This window comes from Alosa pseudoharengus, unplaced genomic scaffold (genome assembly GCF_046254945.1).
Source record: "Alosa pseudoharengus isolate Yale_2024_CS ecotype anadromous, Long Island Sound unplaced genomic scaffold, YU_APseudo_1.1 YU_APseudo_1.1_scf_5, whole genome shotgun sequence".
NCBI lineage: Eukaryota > Metazoa > Chordata > Actinopteri > Clupeiformes > Clupeidae > Alosa > Alosa pseudoharengus.
The window spans coordinates 2,428,654-2,442,482 of NW_027468837.1; the positions used below are offsets into that span (position 1 = coordinate 2,428,654).

The 13,829-nt window shown below is 40.6% G+C and overlaps 1 protein-coding gene across 2 annotated transcripts in view; it reads right to left on the reverse strand.

Annotated features, from left to right (window-relative positions):
* The window catches only part of dag1 (dystroglycan 1), a 52,076-nt gene that overhangs the window by 6,906 nt on the left and 31,341 nt on the right, over positions 1–13,829 (reverse strand). The gene's annotated exons all lie outside the window — the stretch shown is intronic.

The window sequence follows — 13,829 nt, forward strand, 5'->3', positions numbered from 1 at the left end:
ATGATGGTACACGGGGCAATTTTTTGGGCAATGTTGCCGGCAACACAGGTCAACTAATGAGCGAAAAGGACAACTAGCAACTTTATTAGCAAAACCACTGCGAGTTAGCTAAATCCCATTCAATCTCAATGGAGCAATGGTAGCTAACAGTTTACTGGGAAAAAAGCGACGTCTTCTTCAAACACCAAAGAGTTTTTTGTACCTTAAAATAATGTTTTCAAAATCGTTTCAGAGGTTCATCAACTCATAACAGGGTGAACTACACTTCTGCATTTGCTTCGTGGGGGTTGGGGGGTGGGGGTTAAGTAAAAACAATTAATATCTTACTACTTGTATTTTGGATGAAACCATAACCATATGAAGTAATATAGAAAACTATATTATATTGAACTATACAGTATCTTAATGCATTCTGTCAAGTCCAATATCCTATATGGCAGGGGTGTCCAAACTACAGCCCACAGGCCAAATGTGGCCCGCGTTTGCGGCCCCAAGCGTTTTACAGGAAGGGTACACCGTAACTGAATCGCTCTGATCGCGACGCGCAGAAATAGTACAAGACTGGTCTATTTTTTTTTCTCCAATGTATGCACCGTTATCACATCTGGTGTAGCCAGGTGCACTGATCACAGTGGAAGCTAGGCTCCCTGTCAGTCTTGCATTGTATCATACGCAAAACTGTACCACACCAGTGCTACAATGGTAAATCATCCATTGCACAGATTGATTTTTTTGTAGCATAATATGTCGCACTGTACAGCCCTGTGAGCTGGCCCTACACCCTCAAATCACTGGTATAGCTTGATCACTGTTGCAAGAACAGTGCTGCAAGAACTACATGATTAGTCGTCAGATATAAGCAATTCTACAAAGTACAGGAAGACAAAGGCTTTCCTACAACAGCTCAGTAAACCAGTACATCAATAAAACCACTGACAAAATCCTCCCAACTGGCATATCCAAAACAAACCTACATGTCATGATTCACTCTATCCGTTACACAAACGACAGGTAAAAATGTTATGAGAGGCTGTGAGAGAGCACAAGCCGCCATCAGCCAAAGACAGACAGAAGGGGGGAGAGGAATGTTCCTTTGCCACAAAAGAATTTCACCAAACCTACAGTCGAGGACATAGGCTAGCCTATAAAGAAGCGCATTGTTATAGTGAACTTGATGAGGGTACAAGAGAAGAAAGAGCTCATTGTTGCGTTGAGAGGACAGCTGGAAAGATAAGATTCATAGTTTTGACGGAATATGTTCAGGCATGTCTAATGTGAGGACAAATATGAAGGCAAGGAGATGGGGAGGGATAAACTCAAAGTTAAGGATCAGTTCTACTAGATAAGTGGAGGATGGGAAGGTATTTTTGGTAAGCCAAACAGAAGTTTTGAAACTTTCTTTGCTGTGATATGGTAAGCTAAGATGCTCCAAATCTATGTAAAGAAGGGTAAAAATAGAAGTCCAAAAGTCCCAAATGGACCACAATCAGGGCTGGACAGGCCATCTGGCATATTGGGTATTTTCCCAGTGGGCTAATGGAATTCAATGCAATTGAATTCATTTGTATCAATTCAATTTTAAAGAGACACCAGGCAATGTTTTCGTGTTAATTAATCATCTTCGTAAGTCAGTATATTGTTAAATGACTTATTACAGGGCGAATGAAGACTCTCGTCTGCCCCTACTAGGAAGAATATCCCGCTTGCAAGTTCAGTGTATCCGACCCGCCGACCTTCAGTCTCAAAAAGACTCAGACATCGCGAGAAGCAGGATCAGTTTACATCCAGCATCCCCAGCACAGAGGCAGGCTACGAAACGCTAGCAATTGTTGCAAACGTGTGTATAATGGCAGAGCCGGCGAAGAAGCAGCGAAAACCCTTGACGGAAGATGCAAAGAAAAGGAAAAGAGCTTCAGACCGAGCGAGGGCTCGCATACGTATCGACACGTAAAGACGGTAGGGGGAGCTTCGTAGAGAAAAATCATCAGGCTTGCCTGGTGTCCCTTTAAATAAATAAATAAATAAATAAATAAATAAATAAATAAATAAATAAATAAATAAAAAAGACCCAACGATCAACCAATAACAACCTCTTATTAGGGCCCACCCATCCCAGTCTGGCTCAGTGCCAAAACTCTGTGATCTGTACATCAAAATAGATAAGCAAAGCGTATACAGGTTGAGGAAAAAGAAAGTTAAGGCAAGAAGAAATACAAATGTAGCTTCAACAATACCCAATATTGAATTATTTGCAAGTAGCCTAGCAACAGGTTGAACTTGGATGAGGATAATGGAGAGGTAAGCAAGCATATTACGGGGCGGGCAGAATAGGGTTGGGCACCGAAATTCGGTTCCAATATGGATACCAGTGCCGATAACTGAATAACAAGACGGATTTCGGTACCTCATTTCGGTGCCACTTCAGTGTCTCACAACTTTACTGATATGTCTTCTGCCCGTTGCCCGAGTGTCTATTGACGCTTGATGTTTTGGTTTAATGTTGTATTTGTAGGGGTTGTATGAATGTCCTCTTTTTGTTTGTTTTCTTCTTTGTGTGTGTTTTTGCCTACGTGGTTGATGTCTTGTCTTGTGTTGTCACCTTAAGGTGTCTTATTTTCTTTGTGCTGTTGTTACATAAGATGATGCATAACCTTCTCTGTGTGTGCAGTAACACAGCCAGACACATCCACAGTTAGCCTAGCTTAGCATAGCTCATTGAGTTGCCAACTAGTCTATAGATCCCAAAAATGACAAAAGAACCAGCATTTTCCTATTTACATCTTGTGACGTGTATAGCTACAATGTGTACAAACAGGGACGCAGGAGACATTTTCAAGGTGAGGGGGACCAAATTGTGAGCAAAATCCCAGATAGTAAAATCCAGCTTCCAGATATCGGACTACCACTTCTGACCCACTGTCGACCATCATAATATTTTAAACTTGCCAGAATATTAAGATAATAACATTGATTGTTTTCAAAATATGTTTTGATCAAAATTGTCAGAAATGGAGGATGGGCAGAATGCCAGATCTGCCCTCAGATCAGCTTCTTGCTATTTGGGAGGTCTCAGCTTTTTACACTCATGCAGTTCTACTTTTGAGTTATTTCACACCGCTTGGGCCCTGAATGAACATGAGTTTATACAGGTCATCATATGCCTGTGATCCAAACAAACATGATCAAATGGTCAGGCCTACTTAACCCTTAGAACCCGATTGATGCAAAGTGCGTCAAAAAACACACCTTTTCTTCTCTGTTACATTGCTCTGCGACTGTTTATCGCAACGAGATGAAACCTTTATTGCATGACAGAGAAAAAGTGGGGCTTTCCAAAGAGACTACACACTTGTCTGTATGATCAAGTATGAAAATGTAAAAAAATCATGAAATTAAATCAAATTGCATCATATTTACAGTCTATACTTCTCTGCGTTCACCTGCGCACCCATTACTTTCGTTTGAATTACTCGCGAACCCGTGATCGCATAGATATGGCAAGCATATCAGATGAAAGAGGAGAAACAGGGCTATCCATTGGTACCATGGATATCGATCTTTCTGGCTTATAAAAACAGACGAAGTGACTGCAAAATATTAACGTCATGTACACAAACCAACGCTGCACACCCATTACTCTCGGAGTAATTACTCGCGGACCCGTGATCGGATATATATGCCACATATGTTAGATGAAAGAGGAGACACAGAGCTATCATTTGATACCAAATACATCCTTCTGGGTTATAAAACAGACGAAGTGACAGCAAAATAATAACTTCATATAGCTGGACTTACCCCACGTTTTTGTTTGTTTTAGTGGCAAAGCATGTTTATAATCCAACGCTATCGTGTGTTTCTCTATGGCAAAACATGTTCATAATCCGGTTTTGAGATCCTAGCAAATTCCTGCATGGCATCCAATTCAAGGCTCACATTGCATCCCAATTTGTTCAACAAAGAAACACCTTTTTTGCCTTTACTTTGTTCATGGCAATGCAGTAAAAAGTTGAGAATCATCATGAGTGCATACACCATAGTCACACGCAGAATGGTCATTTTTCATCGCTAAATAAAAAATGGCATTTATTTCCGTAAATCACACACCACATATTTCTGTAAATTGCTCAGCCCCAGAATATCCCTCCAACATGACAATTATATTGCCGGATTCAGGACAGTCTGCCCTACACACACATGAAATGCATGTAGAGCTATGAGCTTGCTGTGGTGAGATACAGGTCAAAATATAAGTAATAAATATGATTTTTATATTTTAATTCTTTAAAAATCAAAATCAAATGATGGCAGATCTGGATAGCCTAGACTCTGCTGAAAAAAACAATATATAATATGTGTGTGTGTGGCACTTACAATGACCAGAATAATTCCTTATGAATAAAGGTAGTGAAAATGCCCTAACAACAGCTTAGGGTTCTAAGGGTTAAATTGTTTGGCATAAAGTTGTCAATCAAATTACCAAATCAACATGCACTCTCCACTAGTTACCATTTATTGATGTAATGTTACCAGAACACATGGTAAATACCAAAGAAATGGTAAAGACCAAAGAAATGGTAAAAACTAGGGCTGTAACGATATGCGATTCGATACGATCGCGACACTCATATCCACGAACCTGTGTCGCGGTGTGAAAAGGCAGAACCGTGACACACCCTTTCTAGTGTTTCATGCAGTGCTTTGCAGCTTACGCCGCCGCATAAGCAACACACATCTCCCGCTTTACTTAGGCCTACCGGTAGCCTACGTTGTCCAAAAATAAATAAATAAATAAATAAATAATAATTTCATACCTCTCTCCTTGCTTTCATTGTAGACTATGTGTTCAACTTTACCAAACAGTATAGAAGTAAACCCCCTCTCCTTGCCGTCCCTCCCTCTCTCTCTCTCTCTTGCTCAATGGACACGCGCGACTCGGCCAACACAATTCAAATAATACAATCGTGAAAGCAATGACGCATAGAAGACGACTAGCTAAATTACTATTACATCCGCTTAGCATCATTAGCATACTGCACATATTTGTTTAAAACTCTTGCATTCAAGTTGACTGATACTCTCAATACCAATGTTTACCAAAAGTGCTGCCTGTTCCAGGGAGAACAAGTATTACCTTAAAATTTAAACACACATGGGGGAAACTGAAGAGTCCAATCAGTAGCCTAGACTATGATAAGCTACCCAACTATGCTACTTTGTTTACAATATTTCCAGGCTTCAACCAGACAGCTGAATTAAAGAGGTGGAGTTGTAATATAAATAGTAGGCCTAGGCTATAGGCTAATCAGCATAGTGTGCCGTCATAAATATCAGACATTCAGTACTCTTTTTATATCAGGATATAAAATACTGTTATATTATATAGCCTATTACTTTGTAATCATCTGGTGTTCTAAGGTAGGCCCCTCCCCTCCAAAAAAAGAAAAATCGAGATTTGTATCGAACCGTGGGTCAAAAATCGTGATATAAGGGGGGTCGTGAGGTTGGTGTATCGTTACAGCCCTAGTAAAGACTGTTTTTAACAGTGTGTATTACACCAGGTGGAAAACTGTCTGACAAGAATTGACAGCTGCCACCACAAGTACAATCCAGATCTGTGGGAAACATAGTTGCTTTTATTTGTAGTGTACTTGTGCTGCTGTCCCTTTTTGAATTCTAGGAGTTTTACCATCCATGTTAAATGTTTCATTGCTTGTTTGTTTATCTTAACCATGTTGGAAATATGTGTCTTTTCACAAAAACACATTATCCTTTGGATTATGTCATGCGTCTGTTAATCTATCAAATCAATCAATCGATCAATCAGTCAATGACCTAGGCAAAGTCTTTAGAAAGTTAAACCTAACAACAACAAAATACTAGCAGTTTTTTTCTTCTTAAAGGGGAACTATGCAGTTTTTTAGCTTAATTTACCTTAGTAAGTAACCTTAAGTAACCTTAGTAGTCATTGGAATGGTTATATGACTTTTCTGGGTTGAATGGTGGCAGTCTCGCTTCCCCCTTGCGTCTGTGAGTGGAAAAAACAGCCTTGCAACTTTGGTTGGTGAGCCGCCGGCCTTAGAGTCAGAAAGTCTTGCAGTCTTGCAATGTAACAAATTGCTTTACAGCACTACACACATATACGGCAAGAAACAAGGTAGCGATGGAGTCCCTCAGACATTCGTCCTGGCAGAGCCGACAAAAAGACGCAGAAAGGGAGTAAACCATTGTCGGAGGAACAGGGAAAGAGGAAACAGCAGACTGAGCAAGGAGTGTCATAAAATATATACTGTCTTTCTCACTAACTTTCACAAAATCCAAGCATTAAAAAGCCAAACAAATGATGTTTATCTGCAAATACAACCGTCTTGGAACATCTGTAAAGTTCGGGCACCATACTTCCGGTGAAGTCAAGTCTGCATGAAGCTGGAAATGGGCTGGTGTGTATGTAAATTTCAGGACTTTACAAAAAGGTAAGGACCAGTGTCAAATAAGAGACACCACCAGAATCAGTTCAGAGCTGCGTTGAGATTCGCCCGTTTTACGGCGGCAGTATCAAGTTGTGAGATTTGCATATGAAGGAGGTGACAATGTGATTTTGAAGTTCTCTGTATGTCCATTTTACCCACCGAGCTGCCGTTATTCAACTATGAACATTCAACAATCAAATGAATCATTGTAAGAATTACCTGGAGATTGTCCAAAACACAAACTGGTAAAAAAAAAAAAGGTAGACATACATTTAACAGCCAACTTGTTTTGTCTTTTACTGGGCCAAGCCTGATTCCCTCATCTTGTTGTGACTGATTTGGTTTTGGAATTAGGAGGTTATGGAAGTCATCTTCCTCTTTTTCAAAGAAATAACAATGAAGTCAAATTCAGCTTAAAGCTGCAGTTTTTTATTTATGCAAGATTTTATTGATCATATTCACTGAAACCAATACTAAGCTCCGACAGAACAACATAAATCAGCCGGTTTTAGAAAAACACGCGCACTTCTACCTCCACCTAGAGCAGTGGTTCTCAACCTTTTTTGAGCAAACGCCCCCCTGACCTTACTTTGATCCTCTGGCGCCCCCCCCCCCCCCCCCCCACACACACACACAAGAAAAAAAAAAAAAAAAACTACACTCCCGGGTAGGCTATAGGCCACTCACACTCATGCTATATTACTTAAGTAAAAAAACGAGCCCATTTCTGTGCTGTTTTGGTTTCTTCTAGCCTGGCGGGCCATCCTATATCATTGACATGTATAGCCTGGCATCGAATCATTCACCTCGCTTAATCCAAGGGGCGGGCAGAGAATTGTCTTTCAAACTGCCTAGGCATGCAATAGGCCAGCGCTACGACCATATCCGTATCCGGTCGGCAAAACGGCAAATACATCCTTCTTCGAAAGGAATGACTTAAGTGCATTGTGTTGATCTACTTTCAAAGAAAAGCACAAGTCCAACTCCTCCAAAGTTGACGCCAACGCCGATTCAAACAACCGCTCTTCGTTTGCCATAGCCACCTTCCTTGTTGTTCACCGTCGCAGGATGTCGTTATCCTGTTAAGCCCGCCTTAAGACTCTCTAACGAAATAGAGCGCTGTGATTGGCCGTCATCCACGGTGTTAAGCCAATAGAAATTCCTATGGTTCGATACTAGACGTACAAGCTGAGCAAATTAATTTGCCGCCGCTAGGGTGCGTCTAGATTTCTAGGCTAGGTTTCTTCTGGAATTATAAGAAAATGTCCCTATGAGCCTATTTTATTATTAAGCAGATTTAGCCCACTGTTAGAAGCAATAGGAGACTGGTTGGATAAAAAAAAAACACTACCACATCAGCATTGGTTGTAATGATTTTTTTTTTTTTTTTAATTAATAGGAACATTAAATGTAGGCAACAAGACGTGTCATTTTATCATGGACAAAAATCAAGTGCACATCACGTGAACAACATATGCACCATCGCAACAATCCAACCAATCACAAAACAGATTCTGCGCGTGAGGCCTGTTTAGGCCTATATTTCGTATTTGATTAGCAACGGTGTTTTTCGTGGAGACTATGGTCAGGTGGTCGTTTCTAGAAAAGTTAGCAACGACGTTGCTCAACCACCATGGTACGACGCAACTTGCGACCAAACAACGACACTGTTACCTAGTGTTCATGTGCTTCGGAAAAACCTTTCTCCGAGTGAAAACATCATCATTCAGCGTCATTCACGTCACTTAATGTGTGAGTCAGAGGTCGGAAACTGGGGCTAGATTTTGCTAACAGAGTTGCCCAGTTAGGGGCTCATCATCACTTTTGTCGTCACGTTGTAGTTCGTTTGTAGTCCATGTGGCCTTTCATGTCCAACAGTTTTAATGTGAACTTGGTAATTTGCCCTTTTTATCACTTGAAAAGCTGCATATCTTTCTTTAACGAGCATCTTACACTATATTTTAAGCAAATACAGTTGTTTGTTTAGGATTAGTGAGTGTATGTTTTAACCTTTGTTGTGGCATCCGTGTTTGTCACACATTCGATGGCAAAGCACTTGAACACTTGCTGTCGGAAAAACAAAGTAGCCATGGGGGCGGTCCTTGTCATTCCGAGGTGCTCTGAATGCACCCTTACACCTGTTCCCAGAAAGCATCGTACCTGTGTCGCAATTCACTACCTCCGACGTTCGAACACCGTAGTTCCAACAACGTTGTTGATGATGCAGCGATACATATCATTGGTGGAAACAGTGGCAACGTATAATACCCCACCCCCTAGAAATGTTCTGTCACGGCCTATGTCGACACTTTTCTAATCTAAACCGAGTGATTAATGCTGGCATTGTCATTGCCATCAGCCAAAACCTAAACCTATTGCAAGCATATAAAACAGTTAATTTAAGCAGACCAATATGAGTCATTATTTGTGTTAAATATCTATGTTGGAAAAAATATATAGCCTGGACAAATGTCTGGGTATCCCATAGGATATCAACTGTCTCGTGGCTTAACGGCAGCGCGTCAGTGCGCTGAGCGCTCGGCCGGAGTTCGCGTCCTATGTCTTCTTTTCATCTCTGACTAAGAGTAGGCCTACGAGACACAACAATAGGTTTTGACCATACATATTTATGTATATAGTTACTCTACATCGAGAGACCATAGGTAGGCCTATAATACATCAGTCAAAATCAATTGAATGTCACACTAGTTCACCTGCAGGTAGCGAGAAGCAAGAGGACAATCTCATATCATAAGAAAATCGAACCTACAACGTTGGGATAATAAGTCATCTGCTTTAGCCACTACACTATTTATCACTGCTGATGTAAGGGACTGTGAAGATTATAATACTAAAAGCAAGGCAATACTTGAATTAACATAAATAGCAAGAATGAGCCAAGTAGGGGAGTCAGTGTCTTAATCAAAATTAAGCTACAGGATAGATCAATCATTGAGTCATGAGATAAACATCCACTTCGCAAATTTTGGTTTAGGCGGTTGTGATTTTTGGTTAGGCGCTCCGGACACCAACAGGAACTACCAAGGAACGACACAAGTGCGACTGCCTAGGGGCAGTAGTTCAAACGACCAAACTTTGCGTCCTTGTTTGCGATTGAGAGTTCGAACTACCCTTTCTAGAAACACCAAATCCAAGAACGATGGAGCGTACTACCAAGGTTGCGACGCAAGTTAGCAAACGATGCTTTCTAGAAACGACCCCCAGAGCAGCGAGCAGGGCTGGGGACGTGAGTCCGGGCGTGTGCAGGCCCGAACTGCACTGTATGACCACTGAGCATAGATAAACAGTAAAATGTAGCTGGGACGGTAGAGGGGTTAGAAACCCATGAATGAAAATAGTCTATTTATTTCAGGTAGCCTATTTTTGCACCAAAAATATGTGAAAACCATGGAAGTTTAAAATGTAAAAAAAAAAAAAAAAAACTCACGTTCCCAGCGCCCCCCTAGGTTGTATGAACGCCCCCTAGGGGGCGGTACCGCCCCCGTTGAGAAACCCTAACCTAGAGCCTGTTATTTGTTTTGCAAAAATCCACAGCTCCCGAGCACGAACTCGATGTGAGGGTGCTCGGTGGTAGTGGGGGAGGGGCATGAGAGTAAACATTCAAAATTCCCCTCAATCTGTCAGACTTGCCAACTGCAGCTTTAACACTGTAGTCATTACTACAACATCGCGTAAGTGTTGTAGAGTGGTCACTATTCAATTGTTATACCCTATTCCTCCTTAACCTTCCAACAACAGAAATACGAAAGAACATACAGAATTTGTTACCACAATTACAGGACAGACGTGTGACTAGTTTGTTTGGTTTGTAAACATCTTGGAACAAAATTCTGTTTTTAAATTAAATGTGGAGAGTAGGGGTGATCAGTTTGGAGTGGGGTGATATCACTATGACCTCATAAAAGTGCTGGGTGTTCGTATTCTCTGCTACAGCTGTCAGACAAGATTTCCCAAGTATGCACAAAGGGCCTCTGGTTTCAACTTCAAAAATGCTCGACAGAGCAGAAGGGATGCAGTGAATATCGGATTAGCTCATGCGGCTGAGAGAGAAGCATGTAATTGACATGGGCCAGGAGAACACAATGATGGAATGGGAAAGCTTTGTAATCGGGAGTGGGGGGAGGGGGTGGTCAAGCATATCTTGCTTTCACACTTTTTGTTAATTTTATACAACTTCATCAAAAACATCAATCTGTGCTATTGTACACCAATGCTAAATTTGGAGAGACAAAACACCAATTTGATAATAATAATTAAGCACGTGGGGTAAGCACTTGATTTATTTTATTTAAATAGGGGTTAACAAAAAAATAAACAAAATTACTACGATTCTCCACCAGAATCAATTACGGGCTACTTTGTAACTTTGAATAATGTGTTCATTCAAAGCAGGTTAAAGTGTGTTTCTATGTGCCCTAGATCAAAGGTTACAGCATTATGAACATAAGGATAAGTAGAGTGTCAGGCAGTATAGATTTGTGCTCTTGAAAACATTTATCTGAAAGTAATTGCCAACTGTTTTCTTATCCTATTCTTGTTTTATGTTGCACACATTTCCCTTGATATAGTTTCGACATAAAAATGAAGAAACAATATATCTAAAGGGGTTTTAGGAGACTTTTAAAATAACTCTTACCGTAACTCTGTTACCATAAAATGCTGTTTTTCCCCCCTCCCTCAATGGCATTAATCCCAAAAATGCCATGGTAGGACACTTGATTTAGAATATTTAATTTGAAATGTTTCATGCAAGTATAGGAAATATTCTCAGGTTTAAATGTGTAACTCTGTTACCGATATGGTAACGGAGCTACAGCAAAGTCACAGAATTCTTTCTATGTCATTCTATATTTTTATCTATCTATGATGTGTATGGTCACGCTAAAAGCCTCTGGGGCATGCCAAGTTTCTTGAAATTCTGTCCACGGGGGTCCATGAAATAAATTAATTTGTACATGCACATCTAGTGACTGTACACCCATCAGCTTGTAGATAGTGGTGTTAAGTGAAGGGTTGCCGGTAGGTGATGGTGATCAGGGGTGGGTAGTAACGCGTTACAAGTAAAGCACAAAACGGTACTTCTACTCTTACTCAAGTACATTTTTGAACCTGTGTGAAAGCTGGCCCCCCATGTTATTATTCAAAAATGATTAAAAACACTGCTATTCGTTTGTGCTACGTTTGTGCCGTAAAAATTATTGTTTGTGCTGTTAAGGGTTTTAAGCAATTAAACTTTACATTTTCTAGCCAGTGACGTCACTCAAATTTCCCCAAAATAGTCTCAATCGTTTGTGCTACGTTTGTGCTCATTTGTGCTGTTAAAAGTAACATTTGTGCTACTATGTTTTTTAAGACATTCCACGTTATTTGTTACACGTGTGACGTCACCAGCCCCCCATCAATGTCCAAAACTCACCAAAATGGTCTCAATCATTTGTGCTATGTTTGTGCTGATTTGTGCCGTTAAAAATAACATTTGTGCAGCTATGTTTTTTAAGTTAACACGCTTTGTTACATGTGTGATGTCATTCAGCCCCTCATCAGTGTCCAAATCTCCTCAAAATAGACGCGATCATTTGTGCTACGTGCGTGCTGATTTGTGCCATTTAAATAAACGTGTGTAGGGTAGGCTATGTAAATTGTCCAGTGGCCTTGTCCAGCAGTTGTAGCTTATGCTTGACATCACCCAGCCCCTCCATGTCCAAACCTAGGCCTATACCCAATCGTTTGTGCTGATTGCATCAACATTTCTCCTACTATGTTTATTACACGTGATAGCCTACCCAGCCCCATCAATGGGTTTTCTGTAACTATTTTTACATTACCAAGTTCTATCTGCTATGTGCATGACATCAGTCTCACACACACTGGCCAAATCGTCCCAAACTTTAGCCTACCAAATGTTTTTTTTTTAGGTTTATAAAGAGTATATTAATTTAGTCAACTTTATAAAGTGCTAAAAAGGCTACAAATGTACCTTTAGTTTTAGTTTACTGTCGTATGACTTTTTTGAATGTTTAAACATTATTTTGACAAACATACCAATTTAGCCTACCTTCTTGCCCATCTGAAATAACTCCTAGCTTTGCTGCCTACTTCCTTTCTGTTTTTGCTGTTTCATATCCACGGTGGCCTTGGAGACTTGGGTCAGCAACAAGTAGCCTAAGTGCTGCTTGTGTGCACAATCCACTGTAATTCTGATGCATAAAATGATGGAAGAAATGTGTTTATTTTAGAGAATATGGGCTACAGTGCAGTGATGAGTTATGGTAGGTCAACTTGGAGTGAATACACACACGGGAAATTATCTCTCGTAAGTCTCTCATAGCCTACTCCATAGCTGCGTGATAGTATGCCTACGCACACTGCTGTGCACACCTGCAGACGCTACTGGCCGGAGAATGGAGTGGTGTTTCTCCACAGCTGCTGACTAATGGCCAGCAGGTTTATTCTGGTAGTGGTTGCAGTAATTCTGACGTTATGCACAAGCAACTGGTGTACTATAGAATCCCTGGCAGCACAAACAGCCACGTAGGCCTAAATAGTAGCACATCTTCTTTTCTTTTCTCGGTTAAGATCAGCACGATATAGCTTTGTAACTTAAAAAATAAACAAATGTTTCTTTTTTTTAAAAGCACAATCAGCACAAACGATTAGGACTACGATTGGACATTGATGACGGGGGGGGGGGGGGGGGGGGGGGTGCAGGGTGATGTCTAGCTTAAGCTACAACTGCTGGGCAACTTCTACATAGTACACGTTTCTTTAAATGGCACAAATCAGCACGCACAGCCAACGCGATCGCAGCTATTTTCAGGAGATTTGGACACTGATGAGGGGCTGGATGACTCACACATGTAACAAAGCGTGTTAACTTAAAAACATAGCTACACAGATGTTATTTTTAATGGCACAAATCAGCACAAACATAGCACAAATGATTGAGACCATTTTGGTGAGTTTTGGACATTGATGGGGGGCTGGTGACGTCACGAGTAATAAATAAACCATAATAACTTAGAAAACATAGTAGCACAAATGTTTCTTTTAAAGGCACAAATGAGCACAAACGATTGAGACTATTTTGGGGAAATTTGTATGGGGGGCTGAGTGACGTCACTGGCCAGAAAATGTAAAGTTTAATTACTTAAAACCCTTAACAGCACAAATGATAATTTTTATGGCACAAACCGGCACAAACGTAGCACAAACGAATAGCAGTGTTTTTAATCATTTTTGAATAACATGGGGGGCCAGCTTCACGCAGGTCCTTTTTGAGCCAGTAATCTACTCTTTACTCCGCTACATTTTCAATTGCCTTTCGTTACAGAGTACAAG